At 42.1% G+C, this 21,361-nt stretch overlaps 1 protein-coding gene across 4 annotated transcripts in view; it reads right to left on the bottom strand.

The window, feature by feature from the left end:
- Nucleotides 1-21,361, bottom strand: part of FEM1C (fem-1 homolog C) — a 35,089-nt gene that overhangs the window by 11,848 nt on the left and 1,880 nt on the right. The gene's annotated exons all lie outside the window — the stretch shown is intronic.

The raw sequence follows: 21,361 nt of genomic DNA, 5'->3' as shown, positions 1-21,361 counted from the left end.
TCTTCATCTGTTACATGCATGTGTAGCCAGACAGCCCCCTCCCCCCCATCTCAACCAATCTTGCTTGCCCTCTGAGATGTCTGTATACAGGGCAGAGAAGGAACAATAAGAAAATCAGCATAGCCATTAAGCTTTGATCTACTTTGATGCAAGATCAGGATATGCGAGTGTTCCCTGACTCTGAGTGACGATTAAGGCAATAAACTGAGCTCGAGGCTGCAAGAAGTGCCCGGCTGGCACCCATGTTGATTCGAACACACACAGTCCCTGGGAAAGGAATTTCCCACTGAGAAAAAGAATGCCCAGTACTTCCAATGATATCCTTTCAACTCTCTCTTACAAGTGTAAATTAAGTTCACAACTCCCTTGTAAGAACTGGTCTCACAAAAGACAGACCAGCACCATTTGGCATCACAGATAAGAAAGAGAAATACGTGACCCAATGGGTATAAAGGTGGGTACAGGAGCACACTCACTTTTGAGTGTCAATCTACCCTCTACCTGCTGGTCGGGTTAGGTGTTTTGACCTCCCGAGGTTCCACGGGGATGCCCCCCTCGTATTTTCGTCTTTCCGAGGAATTGAGGGACCGATCCTGGCCTGACACGCTGGGACCGAGCGACGCAGAAGGGGGTAAAAATTGTACCCGTATGTGTCCTTTTGTTTTAGTGCATGCATAGAATAGAGCTCTTTAAAGATTAAGCTGTCATTTGGTACCATTATTTTCTATTTCCTATCTTTATTTTTCTTTGTAACCATTTTTTTATTTTAAAGATATATATATATATATATATATATATATATATATATACACACATACACACACACACACACACACACACACACACACATATATATATATATACTTGCCAGCAGTTAAGAAATAGAACAATAGCCATTGCAACCATATGATTTATAAGCTTCCTCAATGAACCTGTAACTATTTAAGCTCTAACCTGACTCCTTCAGTTGCTGTAACAGAACCAGGCACAATTTAAAAGAACTTCAGCCAGTCTTAAGGGACAGATATAGAGAGAGTTTGGGCGTTTGGATTTGTGTCACTCCCAGGTGGCAAATCCGTTGGGGCACTTCTCAGCCTCCCCCAGGCTGCCCGCTGCGAAGGAATTACAGAGTCTAGCAGCTAAAATCTGAAGTGTAATAAGCTCTCCCTGTACACTTATTGGGCACCCGTCAGCTTCCTCCAGGTTGCCCGCTGCAAGGGACCCTGGTCTCAGCAGTTAAAGTCTCGGGTGTATAGTACACACACAGTATAGGAAGAGCTTGGGCGTTTGGATTTGTGTCACACCCAGGTGGCAGAATCCACTGGGGCATCTTTCAGTCTTTCCCCATGGCTGCCCGCTGCGAAGGAATTACGAATTCTAGCAGCTGAAATCTAAGGTGTTAAAAGCTCTCCCTGTACACTTATTGGGCACCCGTCAGCCTCCTCCAGGTTGCCTGCTGCAAGGTACCCTGGTCTCCGCAGTTAAAGTCTCGGGTGTATAGCACATACACACTGCCCTGACCGTCGGCTGACAGCATGTGTTCTAATTTAATACAGAACTCCTACTACATTAATAGGACACTAATTAGAGAAGTATCAAAGTTTACACACAAAAATACAGCTACAATTGCAGTCAAAATTCTAGCAAATAGTAAATTTCTTACAGCATCAGAATTAAGTGGAAGTCAGTTGAGAATAATATAACCTATTTGAATTATTTCCTTGCTATTTAATCAATATTTTTGGTGAACAACTGTCACTCCGCAGGAAATCCGGGTATATTATTTTATTGTCAATCATTTTTCAACAGGAGAAATGAGAGTTTTCCCCGGGATCTTGCTATTTTAACTCCTGCAGCTTGGATTATTGTTGCCACCAGCCACTTCAACATGTTCTCCTGCTCCATGTTGTTCATGTATTCTTTGCTCAGTTGCATTCCAGTAGGTTTATTCCACCCGAGAGCACAAAGAAATAAATCTGGCAATCTAGAAAATTCTCTAGTGTGGGGGAGGTCCCAGATGATACAAAGCCAATATATCTGGCTCCTGCACCAAAGCCCGAATGAAGGTGGTGTGTCTTGGTACGGGGTAGGAGTAGCTGGCATATGCTATGCTCCAACTATGCTATGCACCAACCAAGTATGGCCATTAGTGAATTGGTGTCTTTCAGATCTTGCTGAAAGAAATATCTTTAGGGACAGCAAACAAATCTTAAAATTTACTATAAACATTCAAACAGGGATTTTTTTCATTGGTAATAAAGACAATGTATGTTTACTAAATAGAGTTTGGTCTTTGTTGGAGGTCAATACTACCATATTTAAGGATTCGTTATGATTGTTCTCCCTTCTTCCTTTTCTCTGAAGTATTGTGAACCATGTTAAAGGAACAATTTACATTGAAATATTTCTTCTACTACATTGTAGTTAAGTACACAAAACTTGTACAACTAAAGAACTTTGGGATAGTCCACTGAGTCAGATCTCAGTTTTCTCAGTCACCAATGCTATTGCAGAAGTCTTTTTTTAAAAACAATATTTCATATGTGCATAGTCAATTTCCTTCACATTTGTACATACTAATTATTAAATATGTAGCACATTAAATATGGCAGCAACTTTTTTTTTTTTTTTTTTAGCATTAGGGCTTCTTATATTATTTGAAGTAATTTCTGCCAATTATAAAAGTAAAATTTTGTCTTTTAGCTCCTCCTGCCCCAAAAAAGCGCTAAATTTAAAAAGTGAGTGCTGAAAGTTTCCTTGCTGAACTTTTAGGAACATTAACAGAAAATCTACCTTACTCATCCATGCATTCGTGACATTAAGAAACTGTCATTGGCAATAGGCCACAAATCTGTACAGAACATAAGATTTGTTGTTTGTTTTTAATTTTCTAGTTCTTATGGTTACAAAGATACTCTTTAAACATGAGCTGGTGCAGTGAGGTTTTCTGCAGTCTACATTACAATTCAAATGCCTATACTACCAACTACAACAGTGTGAAATTATAATTGGAGTCTAGTCACTTTTACTGGCATTTGGGAAAGCTACTTATCACTGTAATATTGGCAGGCACTGGAGTTCATCTGAAAAGGGGGAGTTAATGGAATGGGGAGAGGGGGCTGCTCCATCAGAGCAGCCCGAAAGATGGAAAAAGGGTATAGGAGCTCCATCTTTACTCATTTTTCCCATTTGCCTCTGGCTATGTAGTTACCTTGCCTGATATTAGTTTTTAAAAAAACAGCTACTTATTCTGTTCAGTGTCAGCAGAGCATGGGGAAATTAGAGTTCTTGCTGTTCATTTCTTAAAAGTATATATTCCTACAATTTAGGCAAAAACTATGGACCTCATGGTGCAAAGTGCTCTCAACTGCCACTTGATAATTCCTATTGACTTCACCATAATTTGAACAGCTCTCATGACAAACATTTTCAAATTACACATATTTATGACAGAGTATCAAATATTGTTGTATGCAGAATTGTAGCTGAATCGGTCCCAGGATAAGAGAGAAGGTGAGGGAGATAATATATTTTATAGTTTTTCTCACCAATAGAAATTGGTGCAAAAAAAGATAATGCCTTATCCACTTTGTCCCAAAACAGATGGAATTATGGGGGGTTTATTTCAACATAGATCTCTCTTCTACTTATTGCAACCATCTATGGGTCCACAGGATTCCTCCTTGACAGATGCCCTAAAACTTCATTAAGGAATTAACAGGGAATACAAGATAGAGACAAACAACTGGTATTATCCATAGTTTAGTATAAGATGTCACTTCATAAATAATGTAATGTAATGTTTGCATTCTTCAGATCCTTTCTTGTTTGTGCACAAAATAAAATATTTTGAGAACCAAGCAATGGAATGGAAGAGGGACTAGAACAATTGGTGGGTAAATGATTTAGTCTCAAAAGACAGATGACTCTCCCATGAAAATAGAAACCGGCAATGGCCAAAAAGCTATCAAAATGTTAATTCTTTTCATGGACAAAATCAACCTAGAACCTCGCCCTGTCAGCACTTACTTCTAAGCTTAGTACTTATTACCAAAAGTGGCACTATTCATTTCCAGCAGCAGCAAGTACTATGCTTGACAATATTTTCAGGTTCAGGCCTATAATTTGCAAAATATTATGAAAATTATGACAAAAATCTTTCAAATCAACACTTGCCCACTTTAATAAGTTATCCTTCAAAAAGGGTTATAAACATACATTTTAATACTGATTTTAGTTGCATTGCTAACCAAATATCTACATCCCCATAAGCATGGTTTTTTTCCTGGTGTTCTTTTTCTATTCATTTTAATCTGATTTTACTTGTATAGTTTATAAGGAAGTATCATTCTCCTGCTGTTCCATATATCCCCGTTTTCCTTTTTTGGAAGGTTCTCAGCTGTGCCTTCTGTTAGGAGCTCTGCTATAAATTTTCAAAACAAGCTAACTTTTCCAAAATAGGATTGAAATCAAAGTGACAGCCTTGCAATCTCTGTATGAATTCTGGGACAAGGATATTTCCTGTAACTTTATATCCTACCAGTTTAAACATTTGATTTATCTTACAACATTTTTTCCTCCCCTAGTTTTAGCCTTTTACAATTACAAAGCATTCATTTACTATAACTGATGTCAAAACATAAGATGCAGAAGACATACAGAAAATGGAACAAAGGGGAGTAACAAATTAAGAACAGAACTGAGGTATTAGCTTTGTAGTAATTTCTACTTTCTCATCATATTATTGTATACAGACATGGAGATTAAAAAAGGACAATGTTGTAGGTTTTATTATGTATAAAATATATCTATTGTCATGTAATTTACACATATACAAAAAAAGACTTTCATACCTTACATTCTATTTTAAAATGTTATTTCTCAAGAGGAACAAAAAATTCCCACCCAAATGCACTTGCACTTATGACCATATGAATTGCTTTTATCCCCAGGGCATGTTGTACAGGTCAATAATGTCAGACTTTCTTAAGAATATCTTTTCTTTTTGCCATCTAGTTTATGTTGATAACTATATTTACTATCAAGGTAAGTCCCTTAACAGAAGGGAACTCAATGTGGAGTAATGTCAACTTGACAGCAGTATCACAGGATATGACCGCCCTGCAATGACCCTTCTGACAAAAGGTAGCATTTCAGGTATCCCTGCCTCAGTTTTCCCTCTCAACAACCAAGTCATTCAACCTCAATGTCTCTCAACTTAGTAGTATCTTCCATGGGCTGGTGTATTATAAATCTTATGGACTTTTTTTTTTTACAACAATGTCCCAGATAAACAAAAGGTTCTTCTGGATTTTTTTTGCTCTGAAGCCCACCCTCTGCACACTGTTCCCAACCCTCTCACTTTCCTTTCTGTCTTTATCTTGCAGTGAGAGCCCCAGCCCTCTTCCTGGAGCTGGGAAATTCAGCCACTTCTTATATCTCTCTTTAACCAAGAGATTCCCAGCTCTCCTTCTGGTTCTGGGTTGTAATTTAGTCACTGGAGATGCTTAGCCAGCTCATCTCTCAGCTGACACTTTCCCCCCAATTAACCCTCAAGACTCAGAGGTCAACTGACCCATTTTCTCCTCCTAGTGTCTGCCTTGTTATTAGATACTAAGGCAGCATATAAACTATCTACCATGCCTGCTTGGTTGGGTGAGGAGTGGTGCCTTGCCCTACTGTCTGCACAAGGCTCTTCCCCTCAGCCCCTTCAAGATACACTGGCAGGACATCCTCCGAAGTAGCATTCATTCCTAGTACCTCTTCCTCTGTGGACCACTAGGGACTACTGCCTTTAACGAGGCTATTCTGTCACTGACACTATACTTTCTCTTCCTTGTATTTGTTTCCAGCACTGCTAGGCAGTGTGAAAACACAGAGGTGAAACATCCACAAGGAAGATTTTGCTAGGATACTGAATATTTGGAAACAGATATCACCAGTTCAGGGCTGGGCAAAATATGGTCTGTGGGCTGACCAGCTGTGAGCCCAGGGGAGGAGGGAAAGGCTTCCGGCCAATGGGAGCTGCCTGTTGTCAACAGGCTGCTTGCAAAGCAACCTTCCCTCCCTCTCCTTAGGCTCATAGCTATTCAAAGACCACATGGCCCAAATGGGTAGCAGGTTTAGAACTAATAAAAGAAAGTTGTTCTTCACACAGCGTGTAGTCAACCTGTGGAACTCCTTGCCAGAGGAGGCTGTGAAGGCTAGGACTATAACAGAGTTTAAAGAGAAGCTAGATAATTTCATGGAGGTTAGGTCCGTAAAAGGCTATTAGCCAAGGGATAGAAGTGGTGTCCCTGGTCTCTGTCAGAGGCTGGAGAAGGATGGCAGGAGACAAATTGCTTATCATTGTCTTCGGTCCACCCTCTCTGGGGCACCTGGTGCTGGCCACTGTCGGCAGACAGGCTACTGGGCTAGATGGACCTTTGGTCTGACCCAGTATGGCCATTCTTATGTTCTTATGATGCCAGTGCAGGTGTGGGGCAGGTAGAAAGCCTGCCTGAGAAGGCTGCTGGCCAGGAGTCAGGCAGGTAAATCTCCAGGCCACAGCCTGCCTCTGACACCCCAACCCTCTGTCCTCCTACCCCACATCATTCAAATTCTCTGCCGCCACTCCTGCCTTCATATCTCTTCCCAGATCCTGCACCATGTCACAACCGAAACACCTGTACCCCAGTCCCAACCCAGGTCACACCCTAAACTAGGGATGTTAAATTTAGATTAATGGGCTAATTGACTAGTCGATGCAATTTGCATCGACTATTCAATTAGTTGATAAGGGCACCTCCACCTATGAAGTGTAGCAGCAGCCCCAGGACTGTTGCTACACTTAAAAGACGAAAGCACTGTAGGGAGCATGGCACCAGCAGAGATTCAAGCAGTCCCCAGCTGACTCCAGGCTACACATGGAATTTCAAAGTGGCAGAGCCATGTGGAGCCAGGGTCTGGCCATGGGCTCCATGTGGCGCTGCTGCTTTGAAGCACCTCTTCCCCCACTTTGCTGCCTCATTCTGATAGAGGCAGCAAGAGGGAAAGTGACTCGTCGACTAGTATGTCGACTATCCAATAAATATTTGCTGATCAGATAATCAACTAGTTGGTCACATCCCTCCCTTAAACCCTTGCACTCCAGTCATCCTGCCTCCCTCATCCAAGCTCCCTCCCAAACCCTCACATTCTCTCCAGTACCCAATCTCTCATGGCACCTAAGCGGAGACCACTAGGGTTACTACATTAGAGATATACTATGCTTTCCAAGAGATATACTTTGTTATGATACAAACATTGCAAAACCAAAAAACACTCAAAACTAAATGTAGCAGCTAACTGAACAGATTCAACTCTAACTCAAACATTTTTAAGAGCTCATGAATTTACAATAAATGAACACAGAACCATTAAAAAAGCAGAATATACCACAGAGAAATTCACTGCTCTCTCACTAGACTTTCATTTACAAATCTATTTTTCCTTTTTACCTACTCTGAAAGAAACCACTGTTCTACTAGTTATCAGGCTGGAATTAGAATAAGTAGTTAGGTTCTGTTTTGCAATTATTTGTATTACAGTAGTAATTACAGGACCCAAATGTTCAGAGAACAGTATAAACACAGTAAGACACCATTTCTGCCTCTACATATACACTTAGAATGCTAAAGCAGCACAGCTCACAGTAGTGCTTCACTGGGGACACTCATTCCAACTACAGGAGAGATTCTTCCGTTGCTTTACTTAGTCCATGTCCCTAAAAGTCAGTTGCTATGTCAACAGGAGAATTCTTCCATTGACCTCCTAGCACCATCTACATTGGGGTTAGGTCTTCATAGCTACATGTCTCCAAGGGGGAGTTGGGGGCTCATGCCCAAATGACACTACAATGCCAATGTAAGTTTTCAGTATAGCCCAGCCCTAAACTTTAAAATCAATTAAAATGAAATGCAACAAGTCTTTGTAATAATCAGAAGGGACCCAAGGAGGATGACAGAGAAAGGTTACAAGAACACTGGCTTACACAGGCCAGATATATGCACAGACAGATGGCTATGAGTGGGCTATCTTTTAGAAATAATATACTGATAACTAAATGAAACCTTTTTAAGGGGGAGACTGAGAAATATGAACTCATCCTTCAATTAATATAACAGTAAACATAAGCCAAACTGAAAGGGATGTGTGAACCTGCCTAGGAGCTTTTTGGAGGAGTACTGTTTTGGGCAGGTATATGTGGGAGTGAGCGAACACAGACTGCAAGGGATGGGACTGTGCAGTTCAGAACACAGTTAACCAATGAGCCTGGGGCTCAATAGTTAATCCTACTGGTTACACACAGCCTTCCCCCAGCTGCCTGTGTAAAAGCTGGCTCCAGCTCCCACCTCTCCTCTCCCCCCTGCATGTAAACTTATATCTTCTGAAAAATTCAGTGGCTACACGTTTACACAAATAAATGTATGTTAACATCCCTACAGTATACACTACCAAGTATTGTCATCAAATCTTATATTAACACCTAAAACTCGAGAAAACAAATCGCCAGAGGGTGTTCATACTTGCTCCCTCTGTCAACAGATCATGTCCACACAGGGGGCACCATCATCAACAGTGTGAGTAGTGCACTATGTAACAGTCTAATAAAGGCTGTTACCTATCTAATGATTATCAATTTCAGGGGGACTTTAAAGAATGGGTGGGGACAGTAAAGACAAGTTCCATTCTTGAGGATATTCCATGCATTACCAATTAATTTGGAAAGTATCACAAAACACACCTTTTAATAAAAAGTAAAAGTGTTAAATATTAATTAAAACTATAAAGTGGCTCAAACAACAATATGACAAACAGCCACTAAGTGGGTAATTGGCAGACTACTCTAGTGAGCATCTATAAAGAATTTTCACACTGGAGTATAGGTGTTAAAAACTGAGGAGAGGATGGCTTGTTTGGAAAAATATTCATTGAAAAGGCAAGTTATAGTTCTCTGTCCCTTGTTATAGGTACATGTTTAAGTATTCTTTCTGTTTGAGACTGCAGTTATGTCACAAGCATGACATTAATTTATTACCACAAGCATAACTTATAAACAAGTTCAGCATTATAATTCTACTGCTAGATCAAATGAGGAGATAGCTGACAAGAAAAGAAAGGCTTATGTGAAGAACCTCTCTTTTGATATGTAATTTCCGCACATCACTTTTCCAAGGGAAACATACAAAAGTGTTAATAGATATTAAAGAAATGGTGTCAAACATTTTAAAGTCTTTCTAAAGAAATCAGAGTTATGATACAAATATCACCTTAGAAAGTTCAAAGTGAAATCTTTATTCAGATCAGAGTGTCTTCTCTTTTATAAATTAGTTGTATTACTCCATTTCTAATTCCCTTTCCTTCCTAGAGTTATGAAATCTGACTATTCTTCTAGATACTGGATATTTATGTGTATCAGTAGGACAACGAACATTGGCATGCCATTCTGAACAGCATGTATTGACTCCTGAAACTACCACAGAAGAACAGAACATGTTAATCTTGTAGTGAAGTGGATGCAAGTCCATTAAATTGTTAATCGTGACTGTTTAAACAGGCAAACAACTTTTTAATTATTCCTATTTGCCCATCACGGTTTCACCCTAAAACAATCAGCAACTTCCTTTACTAATAAAGTAAAGCTACTACTGAATTTCTCCACTCATCTAGTTCTCCCAAATTTCTATGAAAATATTTTAATTTAATAGAGTAAATCTCAGTTAGCTTTTTAAAAGAGGGGCTCTAATATAACTGTAAAATGTAAAGGTACAAAGCCAACAGAATGAGAAAGCACTACACAAATGTATTTCAACGCAACTAATTCCTTAACTCTCCAGTGCTACCAAATTATATCAAATTTATACTGGTAACTGGTAAGCTCGGATCCCACTTTAGTCGGTTAACCAGGATTTACATCCCTACTAGGAACAAATACTTCTTCTGGCTGAAACGGAACAGGAATCTGAACCCACTTCTTAGAAAGAGTACTCTAACTACTGGTGGGATATTATGGGGGCAAGTCTCAATCTCTCCTACTGAAACACTTCTAGTTGTACAAGTAAATGTTAATTGAAACAGTGGAACTCAAAAATGTATGTGGGAGACCCAAGGTGAATGCCTTAACAACCAGGCTATGGTGTATAAAAAGGAAGCCGCAACCTCCTTCATTTTTCAGATGACTGACCTATCTTAGGCCCCTAACATAGGAAAGGAGGGTTCAGAGCTGTGAATCCCAAGCGAAGGGAGGTGCCTCTCTGGAGCCCAGAATTAAACCCCTAAATTCCTCACTTCTGAATTTCTATTGGATGTCTTAGGTGGCTCCCAGCTAAGCTTCCTGGCTTCCAGAAAGGCCATGGTCAAGCATGCAACTCTCCCTGAGCATTGGATAGTGAACCTGAACACCTGATTTGGGTCTGTAGATTACATTATAAGACTGGTGGTTTATGGTGGTATCTACACAAACAGCTGTGCAGCCACAGTGCTGTAATTGGGCCTCTGTAATACTTCAGTGTCAACACTTACTACAAAAGACAGGACTATGCAGCACTTTAATGACTAACAAGATGGTTTATTAGGTGATGAGCTTTTGTGAGCCAGACCCACTTCCTCAGATCAAATTACTACAGTGACAAGAAGGGTTCTCTCATCACTACAGTGAATCCACTTCCCCAAGAGGTAGCAGCTAGGTTAATGAAATAATTCTTCTTATCAACCACCCAGCAATGTTTACACTGTGAGGTTAGCTCATCTTACCCACATGTTCAGGGCTGTGCATTTGCCCTGAGCACTTCAACTGAATCTAGCATCTCTTCTTAGTGCAAATCCAGCCTAAAAATTAGGTGTTGCAATGTCCAAGTCCCTTTGTGGATCTAGACCTCAGTTTTACTGATGTGGACTTATGAGCCTACATTTACTTCCTTATATACATAAATTTAAAAATTTAAATAAAATAATGCAACTATCTATGTAATTGATATCCCAATTCACTATTGATTATGGGTTTATCTGGAATATACTAGACTGAACCACCAGAAGTAAACATTAAGAATTTTTACAGTATAGTATTGCAGGAAGACAACTAAAGCTGTGCTCTCATGAGTAAGTTTAAAAAAATCAGATTGGGCAATGAAATAGACAAGTTACCTATATTAACAAGTCTTCATGGTCATGTTTTAATATAATTTCTCATACTAGGAAAATAAATGCTATCAAACAAGGATTATTACCTTGTTCACAGATGCAGCTCTCTAAATTATATTTTCAAGACTATTGGTGTCTCAACATTTATGAATAAAGTATTAAAGTATTTAAATCACTTAGTTTCAACATTAATTTTTTTCCACACTGTAAATTAAACATTTTCCTTCTTTTAAATTCAATTGTGAAAGAAGATGCAATTATCAGGCTGAGTAATATGTATTCCTTTTAAGATTCAGTTTCACACAGCCTTCATGCTCAAAATATCTTCACAAATGTATTACATGACGCATTGCATTACAACCGAGAGAGAGACAGAACACATTTAGAGCAAGGCCTTTATTCCCAAGAAACAGAACCTTGTTTTTCAAAATGAAGGTTGGCAAGCAGGCAAGACAAAAAACCCAAAAGAGAAAAGAACTGCCAGACTTCTTTATGCTTACTATTAGGTTAATTATTTTAATATACAGCACACCACATTCTGATTTTGAAAAGACAAGAGTTGTTTTAAATTAGCTATTGACAAGAGAAACTAATAGGTATATAGAGGTGGAGATTTTGCTTTTTCTCCCAGCTTAGGGAATATTAAACAAATTTCAATCTACATCTAAATTGAAGCCTTAATATAGGTTTCATACTTAACCAAAGTCTGCATACATATCCACAGGAGAAATCCAATTGAACAAGTCTGCAGATCTCTGTTAATTTAGCAAGTTGCTATATTGGATATGACATCAAAGACATCTTGAGAATTTTGGAATAGCTCTTATCCATAGACTAGGGCTACGTCTACACTGGCATGATTTTGCGCAAGAACTCTTTTGCGGAAGAGTTCTTGTGCAAAAACTCTCCCAGAAGAGAGCATCTACACTGGCATGTGCCTTTGAGCAAGAGATGTGTTTTTGCACAAGAGCATCCATGTCAGTGTAGATGCTCTCTTGCGCAAGAAAGCTCTGATGGCCATTTTAACCATCGGGCTTTCTTGCGCAAGAAATTCATGTTGCCTGTCTACACTGGCCTCTTGCGCAAGAACAATTGCGCAAGAGGGCTTATTCCTGAGCGGGAGCATCAGAGTTCTTGCGCAAGAAGCCCTGATTTCATACATTAGAACATCAGTGTTCTTGTGCAAGAACTAGCAGCCAGTGTAGACAGGCAGCAAGTTTTTGTGCAAAAGCGGGTGCTTTTGCGCAAGATCGCGCCAATGTAGACACAGCCCAGCTGTAATAGATTTCACTGCTTGCAAAACATGATTTTCCCCCCAAAAAAATATCCCTCATGCTAGCAGGCCCACTACATACCCCTTTGCCAAACTCCTATTTGCCAGAGATTAAAGGGTGCGAAGGAGATGAGATGGGGAAAAGGAAGGTCATGTTATAATTGACCAATTATAATGGTTTTTACAATAAAAACAGATGTTACAGGTTTCCTAATGTGAGAATTAAAGTAGTGTTTTAACAAGAACTCATATTCTTTTGTGTTTGAAACCTCAATTTCAGTGATCAGCACAGACCACTATCACTTCAACAACAAAAAATTTGACGCCTGGAGCTAGTCAGTCACTAGAAAGGCACACCACATACATTTTGCCAGGGGTTGCACAGTTATTCAATAGTAAGATGTTGGGATCAAGATTCTTGAGTTCTGTTTCTGACTCTGGGAAGGGAGTGCTGTCTATCATGAACATAACACTGCCATTCTTAACAGTGGAGTGGGAAACAGTTAGCTGACTGCATCCAAAATTGCAAAAGTGTCTCGAAAAATCCTGTACACTTGAGAAATCTGTCTTTCACTTAGGGTCTAGTTTTTTGGTCCTCACTACAAAAAACTCCAGAACTACTACTAACGGTATACCCAAGCAACAGAATGCAAGCAATATGATTCTTGACAGTCTCTCTGCTATCCAGAAGCTTCTATGTAACATCAACAAAACTTACCACAGTATTGTTATTTTCAAGCTGTAGCAGTGAAAGCAGAAAATAGTTATACTGAAACAATCTACGACAATAGGAAGAGAGTTTGGAAGTTTTGTTTTTCAAAATTAAAACTTCAGACATTCCCTCATCCATACAGTACTGAGTGGATTGTTTGTCCCATTTGTTATTTTTTCCCTTCATCTATATTTGTGTGTGACAAGGTATGTTTTAAAAAAAAAAAAAAAAGAGTACATTACTTTCTAAACAAGTTCCTTTCTGACTATTTGACCTCATGCCATTACCCTCTTTAAGAATCTGTGGAAACTGTAAAAGAGGATTCTGGAAAATGGTGATAAGAAGTGAAATTTGAATATACCTTGAACCAAGATTATTCAATATTCAGCTAATTTAAATTTGAAAGAGTTACCGTATATACTCGAGTATAAGTCGACCCGAATATAAGCCGAGGCACCTAATTTTACCCCAAGAAACTGGGAAAAAGTATTGACTCGAGTATAAGCCTAGGGTAGGAAATGAGGCAGCTACTGGTAAATGTAAAAAATGAAGATAGATACTGGGTCTAGCCCCGGAAGTCGGGGCGAAAGCTGCTCCGGTGCCCCTGGTCTGCTGGAGACCGTCTCCAGCAGACCAGGGGCACCGGGTGGGTTCCTGCGCTTCTGAGGCTTTGCCAGAGCAAAGCCTCAGAGGCACGGGGAACCGCCGCTGCTGCCGCTTCAATCCGGGTGCCTGTGGTCTGCTGGGGACCGTCCCCAGCAGACCACAGGCTCCCGGACTGAAGCCGCAGCCGCGGGGGGGTCCCGCGCCTCTGAGGCTTTGCCAGAGCAAAGCCTCAGAGGCGCAGGACCCCCCCGCTGCTGCCGCTTCAATCTGGGTGCCTGTGGTCTGCTGGGGACCGTCCCCAGCAGACCACAGGCTCCCGGACTGAAGCCGCAGCCGCGGGGGGGTCCCGCGCCTCTGAGGCTTTGCTCTGGCAAAGCCTCAGAAGCGCGGGAACCCGCCTGGTGCCCCTGGTCTGCTGGAGACGGTCTCCAGCAGACCAGGGGCACCGGAGCAGCTTTCGCCCCGACTTCCGGGGCTAGACCCGGCCAGACCCGGCCAGCGGCAGAGACGCGCTGAGCCCGCCCGCCTCAGATCTCGAGATGCTGACTCGAGTATAAGCCAAGGGGGGCATTTTTCAGCACAAAAACTGTGCTGAAAAACTCGGCTTATACTCGAGTATATACGGTATAAGCCATCTTTCATCGTACAGCCTTGTCACACATTTTAAATTTTCCTCTCACCCACTGTCACAAACACCTATGAGGCATTGGTATCATTTGCTCTTGTCTTGCTCTTGACTCAGCTGAAATCCTCCAGTCTTAATGAGGTCCTATCTTTACCACTGCACTTCATCATAGGCTCTTCCAAATCTCTACTTTCTAAGCTTTAGTAGTCTAGCAATAGCATTCTGGACTAGGGATGTTAAATTGTGGATAATCAGCTAACTTAGTCAATGAGGTGGGGGCACTCGCTACCCCCGCTGTGGCCCTGCAGTTTAAATGTAGTAGGAGCCAGGCCCTACTACATTTAAACAGCAGAGCTGCAGCGGGGTTAGTTCCTGGGGGAGGCGTGAGCCAAGACTAAGCAGTCTGGCTCAAGCTACCCCCAGGAGCTAAACCCGCAGTGGCTCTACCCTTTAAAGGTAGTAAGAGCCACCTGGTTCTTATGATGTTAAAAAAGGCAGAGGCACAGTCCTGGCTCATACCGAGTCCACCCCTCTGCGGTTCTGCCTTTTAAATAAAGAGCCAGCTGGGTCCCCCACTACACCTCTGCCTCCTCCACCCCCCCAGCACAGAGACGGTGCTGGGGGGGGGGGAGGGACATCGGCTTTTAAGCTGACTCCTCCGCTGCTCCCCCTGCCTTGTTGCCTCTCAGAGACAGCGGGGGAAGAGGGGGAGAAATGTGAGTAGTCGACTGAATCTGATAAGCCTAAGCTTATTGAGCAGTTGGCTATTTGACTACTCTTTTACATCCCTATTCCAGACTACTCATGTATTCCAGTGAATTCCATCATTTCTAACTGCTTTTGTATCTAACTTTTCCATTGAAAATTTGTCATCCTGATTTTTGGAACTCTAAAAACTTACCCACTCCATCTTCCACAGACCTAAGATAAACTCTTCGCTAGCCTGTGGGTACTGTATTTTACCACATATAACCCGCAAGTTATATGCCTTTTTACAACACTCCCCTAGCCTCCGCAGGGCATACATTTTTTTTTTTTTTACTCACCTAGTGAGTTCCTGCGCAGCCGCCAGCCTGGGGAGTGCTCATCACCTGGTTCCTGTGCAGCCACAGGACGGGGCGGGGGAGCACTCATTCCCTGATTCCTGCGCAGTTGCAGGAACCGGGGGATGAGCGTTCCCCCGCCCGGAGGCTGGCAGCTGCGCAGGAACCGGGAGATGAGCACTCCCCTGCCCCTTCCTGCAGCTGCGCAGGAACCAGGGGGATTAGCGCTTCCCCACCCAGAGGCTGGCTGCTGCGCAGGAACCGGGGCATTCAGGTTGGCTAATTCCCGCTCCCCCAGCACCATAAATTAGCTAATATACCCTGGCACAGTTTGAAAGAAAAGTCTTTTATACCCTGCTGGTTATACTTGTGCGCGGGGTATACAAACTTTTTTTACTCAATTCAGAAAAACCGCCGGGTATATTCGGGTGTGGGGTATATTCGCTAAAATACGGTAGTCATTTTTCTAGAAGTGAAGGCCTGGGGATAAAGAGAGTCATGTATGGTACATAACTCACATTTATTTATTTATTTACATTGTTCAGAGGTTTATGCCCACACCCTTCCTGTTTTCAATAAAATTTCTGAAAGACTCTGGAGCGCCACATGGTAGCAGCTTTCTAGAGGTATTCCACTTAATGAAGATATAATATTTAGCTGTCTTAGGCAGCTTTACATTTTCAAAGTGCTGTACAAATAATTGAACAGAAAAGCTTTAGCAGGTATAAAGCAGAGGCAAACACTAGAAGGCTCCCTCAACGGTCATCTTAGGAAGCAGGGGGCAGGATTCAACACATGCAAACCAGCAGTAATGGGATATTTGGAAAACCTACTCCTCAGATGCTTACTAGGTACACTCCCTTAAAGATCCCCTTCCTATAAGCAGAACAAGTAAACATTCATGTATCCAAAGAACATAGTAGGTATAGGAAGAACAACAGGGACATCTATAGTAACTGGTTTCTTTGTCCATAAAAAGCAGCACCAGGACTTTTCTTTCCCTCTATCCTATGATGAGACCCCCTACTGACTATCAAGGACCTTCTATGGGAGGAGAAGGAAGTGAAATGTGCATGGCTAGATTCTAAGGATGTTAAAGAGTTGTCGACTAGTCAATTCCTTCCTCCTCCTCCTTCCTCCCCGCCTCCTGCTGCCTCTATCAGATTGACGCGAAAAAAGGGGGAGGAGTGGTAATCCAAAGCAGCAGTGCCCCGGGCTCCATGCAACACCTCCCCTTTGAAATGCTGCCGCCAGAACCCACAGCAAGCCCCCTGTGCAATCAAATCCTCCCCAAACCCAGAGTCCCCATGGTGGCATTGCATCCAAATTGCCGTACACAGAACCCTCTCAACACACACCTGGATGCCCCCACATTAAGCCCCTCTACACTTGGATCTTGCCTTGCTGAGCCTGTCTACCCACACCTGATGCACCTGGTAGGGTGGAGCAAGGCCCTAAGGTGTTATTGGGCAATCCCTAGTTTTGCACTATATTAAGGTTGGGTGCATCAAGAAAACTCTGAACTCATCTACACAGCATGGCAATTAGCATGAAAGGGGTGTGAATTCTAAAGCTCACTTACAGTTTGGTAAAAAACTGGCCCATGTAGCTCTATTGTTGTACACTACAAGTTCCCTAATGCATTCAATGTAATACTGTTTCAACAGACTTTTTGAATAGTGCAGACAAGTTTCCTCTCAAACTGTAGAAAGAGACATCCTAGCAGAGAGTAATAAGGCTGAAAATTAAAGCTCATGAGGACATTTCTGGAAGCATGCCAATTGCAGATCCCTTTGAAATTACCAGAATGTTGTAGTTTTTTGAGGAATGCAGTTTTGCTCAATTCTGCTTTGGGATGTTACATTTTTATTAATCAACTAATCAAGTAGTCGATGGAATTTCCATCAACTACTTTATTTGTCAATAAGGTGGGAGGGGCACTCGCTATCCCCACTGCCCTCTGCCTATGAAATGTAGTAAGAGCCGCCAGCGGCTCTTACTACATTTCAAAGGGAAAGGTGCAGCGGAGAACCCAGCACAAAGCTGTCCCCACTTGTGCCAGGTCCTGACTGCTGAGCCTCTGCCTTTGAAATATAAAGGCAGTGGTGCCACAGTCAGGACCCGACACAGTCCCTGCTCACGCCGGGTTTCCCGCTGTGCCTCCGCCGCCCTGTCCATCCGCACCCGCACCAGGGAGACGGTGTTGAGGGAACCAGCTTTTAAGCCAACTCCACCCCGCATTGGCCCTACTTCCCCTTTCCCCTTGCTGCCTCTGGGGGGAGGGGAAGGAGGGATGCAAGTAGTTGACTCAACTAGCCGAGAAGCCTAGGCTTATCAGGTAGTCGACTACTTTTTACATCCCTAATTCTGCTGCCCACCTACTGTTGATAAAAAAAAGGAGGAGGTCTCTAGCACTTGCTTCTCCCTTTCCTTGTAGCTGCTCACTAGGGATCTTCAGAATTTAGGCTGCTTCCGATAGCATATGAGGTGTTTCCATCTGATGTCACCAGCAATGGACAGAGTCTACTTCCAAAGAGCAAGAAAAGACAGACCATACTATATATACATACACTATACTATATATACATACACAATATATACAAACACTTAAAAAAAAAGACCTTTACTAGGCTATAACACATCCTATCTGGCACTCAATTTTTTTCATAACAAAAGGATCAGCTACTCTATAGCACAAAGATGGGAAACCAAAGGCCCAGGGGCTGGATGCAGCCTCCAGCTTGCCTGATTCCAGCCCAGGAGGCTCAGGGTCCCCTCCACTATTGGGGAGCTTCCACAGATGCTCCAATCCCCCCGCTTCTCATTTGTGTGTGGCCCCTAACTGATTTTTCTGTGGGTCAGTGGCCCGACCCAAAAAAGGTTCCTTCCCTGCTATAGCACTATACAAAAAATAAAAAACATTTCACCTGTGTGGCAATACTATACGGAAAGTGAATGTTTAGCATAAGAGCATACGAGAGAGAGAGATATAGTCCTGATACCAAAGAGCTTTGTCAGCAGTGTGCTTCTGCTGTTCACAAAATATAGTCTCTCTTAGGTGTTGCTGAATGGGTGAGACTTGTGCTGTTGTGCCTAAATCATGAGTCATGCAGAAACTGAATAAAGTGAAGAAGGGAAGAAATGAAATTATAGAGGATCTAAGATCAGAGGGGAAAAAATGCTTATGGATATGTGTCTATAAAATGTTATTTAAATACAGCAAAGACTAAACACTGTCTGAACAATGCTAAAAGATATTAAGGATCAGTAAGTCTGAGACCATTTACAGTCCACTGGCAAAGTGCCTTTATGATCCATCAGACCTTCACACTGCTGTGTTGTAATCACCCTCATCATCACATTACAAAGCAGATTTTATATATGATAGAGTTGGAACAAAGTCACCTCTACTACCAAAGACTACTGAAACAAACAAAATATATCCCAAAAACTATTTCTGGACAATTCACATTTCTATTTTTAAACACAAGTTCATGATGACTCATGAGTGGTTATTCATCTTACAAGCACAAATAAGTTACTACACAGCAGGGAGAATGTCCGCTCTTATTTCTATCACCAATTAGCATTGAGATTTTTTTAAAAACATTACTCCACACATCTTTCAACTTTCACAGTAGGTCTTTAAGTTAATGAACATTTGCAGTACTGTTGTATCCATGTTGGTTCCAGAATATGAAAGACACAAGGTAGAAAGAGGATAGCTTTTAATGGACGAACTTCTGTTGGCAGAACAAAACTGAGGTGTTCTTTCCCACTTCACTTGAAATGGTTTCTTGCAACATGCTTTAAGCCATTCTGCTCAACAATCAGTCTTGTTCTGTATTTAGCTGTGACACAGCAGTGGTTACCTTCTCCAGCTCTGAAGCTCGAAAACTTGTCTCCTTCACCAAGGAAAATGCAATACAAAATTTTACTTCACCCACCTTGATTCAGTTAGTGACAGTGTCATTGGGATGCTCATTTTTTTTCTGCTAACAAATGATCATTTAAAGAAGTACTAAGAATACCATACAATAAACTATATACCACACAGGTTGAACCTCTCTAGTCTGGCATGATTTAAGTTAGTGTGATGGCCACTTGGCCACACACACAAGTTTCCTACAGTCTCAGTTTGTTTACAGCCACCAGTCTCTTGGCATTCTGTGCTGCTATTTAGCTCTACGTTTATTCCTAAATGTCTTCTAAGAGCCCAATAAACAGTAGAAATGTTGGTAATACTGCTAGACAACTTTGACTTCACATGGTCCAGCAAATTCTCTAGTTTGGCATCAGTCAGGTCCAGAGGGTGCTGGAGTGGAGAGGGTCAACCATTAGAAAGGTCTCTTGTTAAATTACTGTGTTAACAATGTAAATAGAATTAGCCAGAAACAGGAATTACAAGTACCATGTCATGTGAAGGCTTTAGTTTAAGGGGAAAATACCCTTGCCAGATATCAAATCAACTGTCCAAACACAGACCATCTTTCCAGGGTTAAAAGTGTGTGGTAGTCTGCACTAACCATTACACCTATGAGTCCATACACCTTATGAGTTAATACATTAATATATGCACTGCTGATGCAATTAAAAAGCTGCAACATGCCCAGACTTAGAACAAAAGGTCCATGCAACTATGATCATAGCAAAAAAGGCAGAAGTCTTCACTTTGAACAATGGTGCCAGGATCATTGTAAACAGAAGCAAAAAAAATCTGTTGTGACAACAGCTCCACTGTTTACTGAAACTCTTTTTTGGCATGAGCTGAATCACATTGGTCCTTAGCTTTACCCTAATTTCCATTAGTTACTGGAGTCAACTGATAATAGCCAATAGATCAACTGAAAACTTCAAGAATCAAGGATGCAAATTTAAAATACAGAAAAGACTTCCTCCATTTCCCTATTCTGATCTTAACAGTGCAGCAGGCCAAAGAATTTTGTTCAATGCATGATATATTTGTCAATGAACAACATTAGATAACAAATGGCCCAAAATTCTGCATGATGTAAATTTATCTATTTGAAGTTAGTTATCACATGACCCACTTACATTTTCTGGCAGAAGCCTGTTAGCCAGAAGTATGCATTTGCACAGAGGTGGGCAAAAGGGCCTCTGTTGGGCCAGTTCCGGCCCGCCAAGTGTGTTGATCTGGCCCATGGAGCGGAGGCCTTGCCATTCCCCTCACCCCTAGGCCAATCAGCACCTAGGGGCAGGGGGGAAGTGCGAAAAGTCTCCTCCCATCCTGCCTCTGCCCTGCAAGGTGTGTGTAGCCCTTAGAAGCACTGTGTGCTCCTGGCAGAGCAGGAGGACGCTTCACGAGCTTCACCATCCCCTAAACCCTTCTAAGCACCGCACACTCCTTGCAGGATGGGGGGAGACTTCGTACGCTCCCCAGGCCAATCAGGATTTGGGGGCAGAGTGAGCACATGAAGTCTTCCCCTGTCCTGCAAGGGGCTCAGCACTTGAAGTCAACTGCCAGCTGCTGCTCAGTTGGCAGTTGACTCTAAACATGGTGCTCCCTTGCAGGGCGGGGGCAGGGAGTGAGAAACATCACATGCTCCCCCTCCCCAGACCCTGACTGACCAGGAGGCAACAGAGGGGAGTATGTGAAGTTCTCTCCCACTGCAAGGGAACAGGGATACCTAGAAGGAATTGCCAGCTGTTCAGAACTCTCCCACCCCCAGACCAATCAGGGTCTATGGGTGGGGAAGCATGAAAGTATCCTGGCCCCACCCCTTCTGCCTGAGGGCCCTTTCCTTGGAGGGGGGGGGGGCAGCCCAGGGCTACTTCAAAAATTTCAGAAGTGGCCCCAGTCAAAAATTATTGCCCACCTCTCATGCAGCAAAATCTTTTAGAAACTAGAGTTTATAAATTAAAACATGTGAATTTAGAATGAAATTTAGTAACTGCTTTTGTTAAGTAATGAACCAGTAAGC

This window comes from Pelodiscus sinensis, chromosome 6 (genome assembly GCF_052426305.1).
Source record: "Pelodiscus sinensis isolate ZL-2025 chromosome 6, ASM5242630v1, whole genome shotgun sequence".
NCBI lineage: Eukaryota > Metazoa > Chordata > Testudines > Trionychidae > Pelodiscus > Pelodiscus sinensis.
Note: the sequence above shows the minus strand (reverse complement) of the source record. Positions and strands in the feature narration are given on the sequence as shown.